This window comes from Macrotis lagotis, chromosome 6, assembly GCF_037893015.1.
Source record: "Macrotis lagotis isolate mMagLag1 chromosome 6, bilby.v1.9.chrom.fasta, whole genome shotgun sequence".
In the NCBI taxonomy this organism is placed as follows: Eukaryota; Metazoa; Chordata; class Mammalia; order Peramelemorphia; family Peramelidae; genus Macrotis; species Macrotis lagotis.
This window is the reverse complement of record NC_133663.1, coordinates 101,180,199-101,192,918: the sequence shown is the minus strand read 5'-3', so window position 1 is coordinate 101,192,918 and position 12,720 is coordinate 101,180,199.

Below are 12,720 nucleotides of genomic sequence, written 5' to 3'. Positions count from 1 at the left end.
CTGATTGTGTGCCCTTCAGCAAGTCACTTAACCCCATTGCCTTGCAAAACCTAAAAAAATTAAAAAGATTCACCAAACAGTAATTTTTCAAGTTTAATATTAAAAAATTGCAAATTCAATTTTGGGAATCAAGTGTGAAAGATGTGAGAAGAAAATACTAGGAGGTGCACTTATGGACTGGAAATGTGGAGATAAGTAGCATCCATAAATACTTCTTTCTAAGTTTGACCCTGGCTTATAGGATTAGTCTAACCCAGCAAGACAAAAACCTGCACCTTAATTTGCCTCTAATAGCCTGTCTGTCTCTTCTCCTTACAATTAGATAGTCTAATAGATGACAATGTTAAACTTCGAGGATGTGTCCAAGAAATTTTATTGCATTTAGGTAAAGAGAAGACAGTGTTTGTGATGAGATGAGATGTACAAGTCTTCAGTAGTAAATGACCATTGCTGTTGTTGCTTCCAGTTTCTTTCCTTCCAAGAACTCTCTGCCATACCTGGTAGTCTGAACTCATTTAAGCATTAAAGTCACCCAAAATTACAAGTTTGTCTTTTATTGACACTTTGATGATAAGGGTCTCCAGGTCTTCATAAAATTTTTCTTTGATTTCATCAGGATTTTATCATGCTGGGAGCATAGACCCCAAGATGATGGCATGGCTTTTTCATGGTTTTTCCTGCAAGTGGCAAACTCTTTGTTTTGAGCCTATTGTTCATTTTGTTAGGCATTCAAGAATGTTGACTAGAATGGTTTTTATTACAAAACCTACCCAGTTTCACAGATAGCCCCTCACTACAGCCTCTCCCAAACACAAACAAAAAAAAAATGTATTCAGCTCTGACTGCAATAATCTGGCCTTCATTTACCAGTCTTGTTTTATTCAGGACTGCTATTTAGATATGATACCTGCTGAGCTCTCTCACAGCAAGAGTTGGTCATCTTTCAGATCTATAGGATCATGTGTTGTGTATAAGTGTGTGCACATTCCACATTCAAATAATAGGTGGAATTTTCTTTGAAGAAGTTTTTGAATTTTTATCAGTTTTCATTGTGAGGTGGAAACCTTGCCTGTTGCAGTAATGAGGCCAAGCTTGAGTAAGCAATCAATTTTTAGGTCACCTTTTCTAGCCATGTCACCAACTTCAATTGTCTTCATGATCATTAGAATAAAGTGATCTCATCCACCCATTTCACCTGTGGAAGACATCACATACTTGAGTTAGACACCCTGACCAACTCACTGATAAATTTGAGATTCCCTGGGTTACCCTCAATGTGGTTTAGCCCACCTGACCAAAGGATTTACCAGGGTGTGGTCACTGCATACTACAACTTCTTGGAGCCATAAGTGAGAGAGTTAGGTGGAGCAGGTAGACAACTCAGGTGTAAAGTAGCCTTGTAAAGAGCTTAGCATCTCTCATATCAGAGGTACCAGTCATTCTTGAACACACTCTACATCCTGTATAAAAGTATGTATAGTTAAAAGATACATATGGAAAAATAGTAGTATGAAGAATAGCACAGAAATTTAAAGATATAAAGATAATATAATCATATACATATTAAATTTTCATAAATGTTATTTAGCATTTCAATTTTTAAATTAAAGAATAATAAAATGAAAACAATATGACAATATAACAATAATTTTTGACATTTTATCTTATTTCTATTTTTGATCTAGACAGTATTAATATAAGAAACAAAAAAAAGAGGTTAAGGAGTTGAATAGATGTCAATAGATGGTAATTTCTAAATAAGATTTTAAGGGATATACATATTTCTCTATTATGTATAAACTCTTTAAAAATGACAATGTTGGGCAGCTAGGTGGCAGAGTGGATAGAGTACCATCCCTAGAGTCAGGAGTACTTGAGTTCAAATCCAGCCTCAGATACTTAATGATTACCAAGCTATGTGGCCTTGGGCAAGTCACTTAACCCCATTCATTGCCTTGCAAAAAAAATGGCAATGTAAAAACGCATAAAAACAAGAAATAACAAAAGGAGACATATTAAACATTTTAGGATTCACAGGAAAATAAAAAACAATTAATTGGAGTATTTTAATAAAATATTTAGTTACAGTATATACAAAACAATCTTACAAAAATCATAGAAACAAATAAATATCAAATAAAACTATAATAATGAAATAAAATAACAAGTTTAGAAGAGCAACTAACTCATTTTTGAAGAAAAATAATTACACAAATTATTTTATTAATAATTGGGAAAGAATAAACCCAAGTTGAGCATGAATTTAAAAGGAAATCTCAGAAATCACCAATCAACAAATTAACAAATATATAAATTCTGAAATTAAAGATAAAATCAAATTAAAAACAAAACAAAAAATCATTCAATAAAATTAAGAGCTAGGTGGTGCAGTGGATAAAGGACCGGCCCTAGAGTCAGGAGTACCTGGGTTAAAATCCAGTCTCAGACACTTAATAATTACCTAGCTGTGTGGCCTTGGGCAAACCACTTAACCCCATTTGCCTTGCAAAAACCTAAAAAAAAATAAAACAAAATAAAAAATAAAATAAAATAAGATAATAAAATAAAATATAAAATAAAATAAAATTAAGAACTTCCATTTCTGGTTTAGACATCAAGAAAACCAAAGATAGAAGAATCATTAGCTAAATATTTTTAAAATGAGAAATAGGAAAATCAAATTACCAAAATGAAAAATAGAAATTCACAACTGATAATAAAAGGAAATGAGAGATAGTACATCAATATGATATACTCAATTTTATGTATATTTTTTAAAGTCATTGAATCATATCCAACTCTTTGTAACTCTGTGGAACAAAGCACACTAGATCTTTCTATCCTTCTCTGTCTCTTGGAGTCTAAGCATTTTGAGAAAGAAATAATTCAGAAAATCTAATTTCAAAACTAGATGTTGATCAATGTATGAATGAAATCCCCAAAGGAGCAGTTGATGGGAGCTGTGAGATCTAAGTTAGATAGTAGCAAAAATTAAATCTTCTATAAGATATACTGCTTCTAAATTATTCCATATATGACCTAAACATGATGAATCAAATCATTAAAAAAAGATTAAAAGAAAAGCTTTTTGCAACAAAGGGAAAGAATTAATAATTATACAAGGAATGCAAGTGATCATAAAAGACAAAATAATATCCAGTTTTGATTAAATAAAATTGGGAAAGCACTTCTATGAACAATATAGTAAGACCTCTAAATTTAGAAAAACTGTGAAATGGCAAAAACTTAACAGGAAAGATTTGATGAATATTTGATAATGAAACAGAGACATTTAATATAAATTTATGAAGATAGGTCTATACACTAATAATAAGCAATGGGTATGCATAATTTTCTAAAGGAAAAATGCAAGCAACAAGATGATTTATTTTTCAATTTGCAGACAGTTGAGTAATATGGAAAGAATATTGAATACTGAGTCTAAAAACCTGTATTTTAATTCTAATCTTGCTATTGCTTCCTAGGTGGCTGGAGAAAGTCAATATAATTTTCTGAGACTCAATATTTACATTTTAAATGTCTTGGGCTTACTTTTACTTTATGGTGCCTTCCAGCTTCAAATGTAGTGTCTAATTCCAATGAACTATGAGTTTTCAATTTTCATCAAGTTACCATCAAAGAAAAAAAAAGGAAGTACCTGAATGGATGCTTGAAATTATGTGTAGCAATGTATTGGTTATGGCACTGTGAATGTGTCCATAAACATTAGCAAACATTTTGGAATATATCAAAGTCAAGTAAATATATATAACCTTTATTTCAACAACAGCACAAATAAATACATATCAATATCAAAGACATGAAAAAGTTAAATATTTGTTTCCCTAAACACACACTCTTATAATCTGATCCTACATATATGTTTAAAATTTATATTATTTTTGTGAAAATATATGTACATATACACACACTCACACATGCATATATATATAATATATAAATATGCATCCATATGACAAAATTGATCTAATTTAATTTTTTTAAGAAAAAAGTAGGTTCTCATTGACTGGGAAGTGGCTCAATAAATTCAGCATGTGTATAAATGTATCTAATTTGTTAATGTTATTGTTCCTTAAAAGTGATGACGATTAATATTTCAAAGAAATGTGGATGAAATGAAGCAAAGAACCACTCTATCAAACTTCATAATGATTCCAATAATGTAAAAGATAATAAAACTGAAATATTTCAGCTTTCTGATCAATTGTAGTATTGATAATGACTTCAGATGACTTATTATAAAGGACTGTATCAAACCAATTAAGGTCTTCTTGAAAAGATACTGGAATGATCTGTGTTCATTTTACAGATGAGGAAACTGATGCAAATAGATAAATTGCCCAGGGTCACAAAGTTAGTTAAATGCCTGATATCAAATTTGAACTCAAGAAGATGAGTTTTCTTGAAACCAGTCATAGTACTCTATTTACTGTTTCACCCGGTTGCTTTAGTTTATCATATTATTTCCTATAAGATAGACACTTTTTAAAAACCAAACATGAACCTTAATGATAAAATTTAATATTGAAAAAAGCCATTTCCTCATCACTGCAGCAGCTAATATTATCATTATATTCAATCATTCATTTCTTTAGCACAAACTTTCTATAAATTTCCAAAACTCACACAATTTGAAATAATAAGAATCATACTGCCCTTTCTTTATTAATCTTCCAGTAAGTTGTTTTCATGTATTGTTCTTAGGAAATCTCCTAAGCATGTATTTTCTCACTTAGTAGATTGTTTCTATAATCCAATACCTTGAAGTACAGAAAATCCCTCTAACTCCTGAATTTATCAATATATCAATATCAATAGAGAATTATCTCATTCATCTCACTTTAAAGAGGGTATGTTTATATCTGTGAAATCTGAATAAGAAAATCACACCATTTATAAAACAATTCTTACAGACTAATGGGAAAATATATGGACATTTCCGGTTTATTTTTTAAAAGTCAAAAGATTTTTCTGTCAGTTAAGATAATGGAGAAGACTCATCTGTGTGGCTGCTGTATATACCATGCTGACAGATTGAGAGTAATAATCAGATATGATGACAGTCTTCACAGGATTCTGGAGACAGGAAAGAATCAAAAAAGGGTGACATGATCTATATATATCAAAGAAATATTCATGCCAAACTGAATCTCATTTCCTTAAGTTTCAGAGAAGCCCTCTCAATCACCTGAAAACCTTTCATAAGTCAAGTTGAAGTCACATAGGTAATGGCACTGATGATGACTTTGATGTTTGAGGATGGAAAGACTAATGAAAATATAATCTAGTCATAAGAAGAGAAAAAGATGAGCAGAATTTTGCAATTCTCAGCATCTATATCAATCTGAGAACCATATAAATAAAGCTAAATAGTAGTTTTCTTGTATAATTTTATATAACTTCTTCTACAACTTTTTGAAGAGTGGGATGTAATCTGTCTGACACAACATTGAAATATCATTTTAGGATTTATAGAAACAATAGACCCACTGGGGATGATCTAGTTTACCTTCCTAATTTTACAGAAAATAAAATTAAGACCCAAAGGTATAAATAACTTCTTCATAGTCATGGAATAAATGGTCAGACCTGGAAGGCAAGAAGTCAATTTGGGAGGTGAATACTGGTTCAATTAGGTTAATAATGATTTTTATAGAAATAAATGGAAATAATGATCTTTGTTTTGTTTTTGGCAAGACAATGGGATTGTGAGTTGCCCAAGATCTCACAGATAATATCAAGTGTCTGTTGCCAGATTTGAACTCAGGGTTGGTACTCTGATCATCTAGCTGCCCTTCTGATCTTTGTTTTTAATGGAACACTTAGATTAAAACACTTAACCTTCACTTACATGTTAATCTTTTGAGAAGCAATAAGATATTAGTCAAAGAATCAAAAGACATAGGTTCTAAACCTGGATTAAACTCTTATTGTTTACTATTTATGTAATCTTGCTAAAAATCTTTAATATTCTTTGCTGGCTTCAGTTAATTAATTTGCTATATATGGGTAATATTATCAGTCCTGTTTATTTCAAGTGGTTATTGTGAAGATTGGGGTATACTGAGTTTTGAAGCACCATTGGTTTGAGGGCTTCTCAAGTTCTTTTCCAAGACTCTGCTTCCTCTACTAGTTTATGTAGTACTAAAAACTCTTACCTATGGTGCTTAAAAGCTATAGTATATGCAGTGATAAGTCTACAGATGAGCTAAACTTTTGGTAAGATGGAAGACTACAAATATGTGAAGTCTCTTTATCCCACAGTGGAATAGGCAGATGAGAAACATTTAATTTAATGGTCATAAGTGTGCTGTTGCAAGTCCTTAGAACTTGTCCAAACATTGGAGACACCAACATTATCAACTGCATCCTAGGCCACCACCCTAACTGGACTTTGATGAGAGAGAGTAAGACATGATGAGTTTAGCAATTTTGACTCACAAATCTCACTCATGAGTGATATGATCTTCAAAATTGAAGAACAAACAACATTATGAAGATTTCATCATCTAATAGATTTGTAAAAATCCTTTATAGACTAGGAAAGGTTATAGAATGCTAATCTATAATAATGACTACTGTTTACTTACAAACAGTTTAACTCTTGAATAGAGACATGTCAGCATATGTAGGTTAAGAGGCAATATATAATTTCCACAACAGAATCCCAGTCTTCTTATCATTTATTGGATGTATTAAGACAAAAGAGCAATGATCACGCTCCAACAAAATTGCATCACTGTGGGTCCATCTCTTTCTCAATGTATTTGTGAATATAAATGAAGGCATTGACACATTTCTATTGTGTGTGTGTGTGTGTGTGTGTGTGTGTGTGTGTGTGTAAATGGAAAGAGAGAGAAATAAAAACACTAATGCCTAATGCCTGAAGATGGATCAAAGAAGGAATTAGTCAAAATATAGCAAATGAGTAAAATATTAATATAATTCAATGTTTCTCAGTGTTAGAGAGAAAAGCAAGTTTATTTCAGGTCCAAAGAATAAATTGTGTGAATGTAGAAAGTGCAATTACAATATTAGGCAACAACTAGCTACGCTGAAGCACAGGCGCAGGGTTCATGAGTAGAGGCAGTGTTTAGAAATTTTACTGAATAAGGCGATCAAAAGATGGACAAAAATGTTCTTATAGTCACAGAGAGGCCATGAGGAAAATTGAAAGTTTTGTTTTGCTATGTAAATTAAAGGAATATGGTTTGAGATAATATGGAGAGTGAATAAAGAGCTGGTCTCTAAATCATTAAGATTTGGTTTTAATACTCAATTTTGTTCTGATGGTTGGGTACCTCTAAACAAGATACTTAAACTTTTAGTCTTCTGAGAACATGTCTTAAGATTTGAAGTCATAGACAATGCACTGATTTGCACTGATAGAGTGTTCCTTAAAATAATGAAATCCTAAGTTCAATGTGTTTTCTTATATCTGTGGTATTAATGAGAAAAAAGTATTGTGCATCTATAAAAGGATGGTGACCATGTGGAAGAAGGAAAGAAAATAGAGGTGAAATGTGTTAATTGCATTGATAAGATTCAAAAAGTGATTGAATTAAGGTGGGTTAAGGTCAAGAGAAGATTCAAGGATGAATCTAAGACTGAAAATATGAGTACTCGATTGGTTTTGTTTCCTTCAACAGAAATAAAGAAACTGAGTGGATGGGCAGAGTTACAGCTGGGTAGATAATAAAAATTTTCGGCCATGTTAGGTTTGATATATTCTTCAAAAATGAAAAGCCATTTTGTTCAGTAGTGATTTTATATCTATATCTATCTAGAAAGCACATGTGTGTATTTACATAAACACATTCTATCTATCTATCTATCTATATTGTATATATTATACACACACACACACACACACAGATAATCTATGTACAGACAGACAGAGATATAGAGTCATAGTGAGTGAGTGAGAGAGAGAGAGAGAATAGCATAAGGTATTGTACTAAGTCCTAGAATAACTATTCTAAGGGTCTAAAAAGTTGAATGATTATCTAGGAAGAGCCTTAAGAAGGTATAGTCCAAGAGATCAGCAGCATCATATGGAAGAAGAGATGACTGTTAATAAGAAATACTATAATTATCAAAAGTTTCTTTAGGCAAAAGTCAAGGAGTGTGAGAACTGAGTAAAGATCATTTGAGAGTTGAATATTCATTGATAAATTCAGAGGGACACTTTTTTATATTTATTTTTGTACAAATGATGTTTTTTATACATTACTAAAACATTCTTGTTTAAGAGTAAACATAATACCCCCAGTCCCCCAAAACATATAGACTCTAATGAGCAGTAAAGAAAAAAGTTAAAATTAAAATTAAAAAATAATGATAATAATAATAGGGGCAGTTAGGTGGCACAGTAGACAGAGCACTGGCCCTGGAGTCAGGAGCACCTGAGTCCAAATCTGGCCTCAGACACCCAACAATCACTCAGTTGTGTGACACTGGGAAAGACACACCAACCCCATTGCCCAGCTAAAAACCAAAAAATAAAATAAATTAATAATAATAATAATAATAATAATAATAATTATTATTATTATTATTATGTGGCTAGATGGCACAGTGGACAGATAAATAGCCCTGGAGCCAGAACACCTGGGCTCAAATCCAGCCTCAGAAACCCCAAATCACCCAGCTGTGTGGCCCTGGGCAAGCCACCCAACTCCATTTGCCCTGCAACACCCCCCCAAATAATTAATAATAATGATGATGATGATGATGATGATGATGATGATGATGATGATGATAATGATAATAATTATAAATCTGCTTCAATCTGTGTTCCAACACCACCAACTCTGTTGCGGATAGATTACATTCTTTATGATAAGTCCATCACAAAAGTTACTTCCATATTTTTCCACTGCTGCCATTGCTGATTGCAACTCCCTTCATTCATACTTCCCCACTACCATATACTATATTTTCTCTCTCACTTCACTCTGTCCCTCTTCTTACATATGCTGTAGTGTAGCTAAGTGGCACAGCAAACAGATCACTGGCCCTGGGGCCAAGAGGCCCCAAATCCTTATACCAGCACTAAGGCCCAGCAACCACCTGACCCTTTGGTCTCAGACAGGCCATCCAATCCCAACACCGTGCAAGAAGTAGAAAAGAAAATGTGTTATTTCTCACCACTTTCCCCTATGGTCCACCCTCTCCTCCATCACTCACATTCCACTGCTCCAGCTTTCTTTCTTCTCTTCTTGTTACTCTAGATGTCTATACCCCATTAAGTATATATGCTGCTTCCTCCGAGCCACCTCTGATGAGAGCAAAGATTCCCTCATTCCCCCTCAGCTTTCCCCTCCTTCCGTATCATTGCAATAGCTCATTGTAATAAAAAAATCTTATTATATGAAATATATTCACCTATTCCACCTCTCCTTTCTCTTACTCCCATTACATTTCCCTTTTAGCCATTGACTCATTGACTCCATTTTTACAATATATTATATCTTCAAATTCAGCTCTCTCCTGTGCTTCATCTATAAAAGCTCTTTCTACCTGCTCTATTAAATGAGAAGTTTCTTATGAGTATTATCAGTATCATTTTTCTATGCAGGAATACATGTAGTTCATCATCATTAAATCCCTCATACTTTACCCTTTTCCTCCACTCTCCATGCTTCACCTGAGTCCTATATTTGAAGATCAACCTTTCTGTTCAGCTCTGGTCATTTTAATAGGAACTTTTGAAATTGCCCTGGTTCATTGGAAGTCCGTCTTTTTCCCTGGAAGAGGATGTTCAGTTTTGCTTGGTAGTTGATTCTTGATTGTGTTCCTAGCTCTTTTGCCTTCCAGAACATTATATTCCAAGCCCTGTGAGCTTTTAGTTGCTGCTAAGCACTATGTGATCCTGGTTTCAGGTCCACAATATTTGAATTGTGTCCTTCTGGCTGTGTATAATATTTTCTCTTTGACTTGGGAGTTCTGGAACTTGGCTATAACATTCCTGGGAGTTGGTTATTTTGGATCTCTTTATGGGGGAGATCAGTGGATTCTCTCAATTTCTATTTTGCCCTCTGCTTCTAGGATATTTAGGCAATTTTCCTATAGGAATTCTTTAAAAATGATGTCAAGGCTTTTTTTGCTGATCATGACTTTCAGGTATCCCAATAATTTTTAAATTATCTTTCCTGAATCTGTTTTCCAGAACAGTTGTTTTTTTTTTCCTTTCCTTTACTTCCATTCTACTTCTGAAGGATTTGTTTTCCTCAGAGAGAGCTTTCTTATTTCTTTGTCCATCTGGCCAATTCTGCTTTTTTAAAGCATTCTTCTCCTCAATAACTTTTTGAACTGTTTTATCCATTTGACCTATGCTGGTTTTTAACATGTCATTTTCTTCAGCATTTATTGGATCTCCTTGACTATGGTGCTGACTTCTTTTCCATGTTTTTTCCTACATCTCTCTCATTTCTTTTCCCATGTTTTCTTCTATCTCCCTCATTTGATTTTCACAATCTTTTTTGAGCTCTGTCATAGCCTGGGGCCAGTTTCCATTTTTCTTGCAGTCTTTAGATGCAGGAATGTGTACTTATTCATCTTCAGACTGAGTATTTTCATCCTTCTTGGGATCATAAACAATGTATTTCTCAATGGTGTTCATCTTTTCTCTCTGTTTACTCATTTTCCCAGCCTGCCTGATCTTGGGTGCTTCCTGAGCTTTTGAGTATTATTTGGACACCCCCATATGTATCTCAGTGTGTGAAGCTCTGTCTTTCCTCCTCGTCTGTGAATGGCCACAAGCTCACCCCTCTGCCATGATCCTGAGGTGGGTTGGGGGCCTGCTATTCTATGGGGGGCCTAGATGTGATAACAGCCTGAATGAAGTCAGAGCCTCAGAGTCCTGTTCCAGGTACAGAGGACAAATCTCAGAAGTTTCTCTCCACTCCCCACACTTTAGTAAGCTGAGCACTTAAGGCTCATTTGCCTGGGGACTCCTGCTTACAGACTCTGCCTACTTCCATTTCCTGGATCCGGGCTGCTGCAGTCACTTCTGCATGCTGAGTGCCCTGAGGGCTGGGTTTTCATGCTCGCTCAGGCAGAGGTACCCCTGCTGATCTTCCAAGTTGAGCCCAGTACTCCCCAGGTCAGGAAACTACTGTGCCTGCTGCTGTGAGTTGCAGTTACCAGCTGTCCTGGGGCTGCCTCTGGGAGGTTGAAGTTCCTTCACTCTGGCAGGTTGTCTCTCTAACCCCATGGAGCGGAATCTTTCCACTATTTTCCAGGTTACTTTGGGCTGGAGAATTGCCTCACTGGATCACTCTGTGGATTTGGTCTCTTGAAAATTTACTTAGAGTCCTTTTCTTTGAGTTTTGAAATATTATAGATATATAGAGAGAGAGCACCTAAGAGAGGCTCTTCTCCTGTCACTATCTTGGCTCCAATCCCCTAAAATTCCAAAGGGATATTTTTTAGATTTAAGATGAGCCTGAAACCATTGCATGTATACTGAGTGGATAATGAGAAAATGAAATCAGATCTTTTAGATCATTCTTGGAATTTAGCTGACAAAAGAGACATTAGATGATATTTGATGAGGATAACAGTGAAGTGAGTGTTTTTATTTACTTGCTTGTTTTTTCCCCATGATTCTGGGCATGTTTACAGGTAGTAGATAATGATTCACCAGCTAGAAACTAAGTGAAAATAATGGAGAGAATTATTAATGGAACAAGGGGAGATATGAAATCTATTATATAATTATATAATATTTATACTAATTATTAGCCATATATTATGTAATTTTATCTCTCTACGTTTCTATCTAATCAACAACTTTGTCCTCTGATATCTCCTCAAGGACTCTGTGTGCATGTGTATATGTGCATGTGTGTGTGTGTTTGTGTGTGTGTGTGTGTGTGTGTAGATAGAAAGATAGATAATTTTGGCAAGAAAAGCCACCTCTTCCGCAGAGACAAAAATAAAATGAAGTAAACGGGTCAAAGTTTAGAGGAGTCTTTAGATATTGAGTTGGGAAGAAGAATGTGTTCATGATGGATTGCTTCTATTTTTTAAAAAGATGGACAAAAAATGGGAACAGTTCCTTGGGGAGTGCCAGTGGCCATTAGGACTTTGAGAATAGAAAATAAAAATCTGCTAAAAGGAGTGAGGTAAATTATGAATCAAGGAAGAATAAAAATTTCACACAGTACCAGTGAAAGCCTTGTTGAAATTTGATAGACTAAATTTTGGCAGTATGGTGGTATGACTTCCTCTCGTGATGAATGAATCTGGTACTGATTCAGAGATGAGGACTCGGAGAGCATACAAAGGAATGGATATGTGGACATAGAATCAAAGATTGAAGATAAACAAATTAAACAGTTCTTCTTTAGAGTTGAGACTGTCAAGAAAAGAGACCAGAAATAAACAGAAGCATTGTAAACTATATTAAGCACCAAAAATAAGTTTAGGAAAATTGAGGCAAAATGAGAACATGAATATTGTTATCAGAGGTGAGAATTTCATTGTTAAAAATTTCAGATATAGTCTAGTTAGAGGGCATGGTGTTATGTGTGATATGACTATACCTGGATATGATAGAGTTGAATTTCTGTCATGTAAATTCCAAGGCTGATGATCACAAAGACCAAGGGATTTCAAGAGATAATGACACATACACTTCACTTTTAGGATGTCTTTGAAGAGAGAAACAGAATCAGATACTGAAATCTTTTA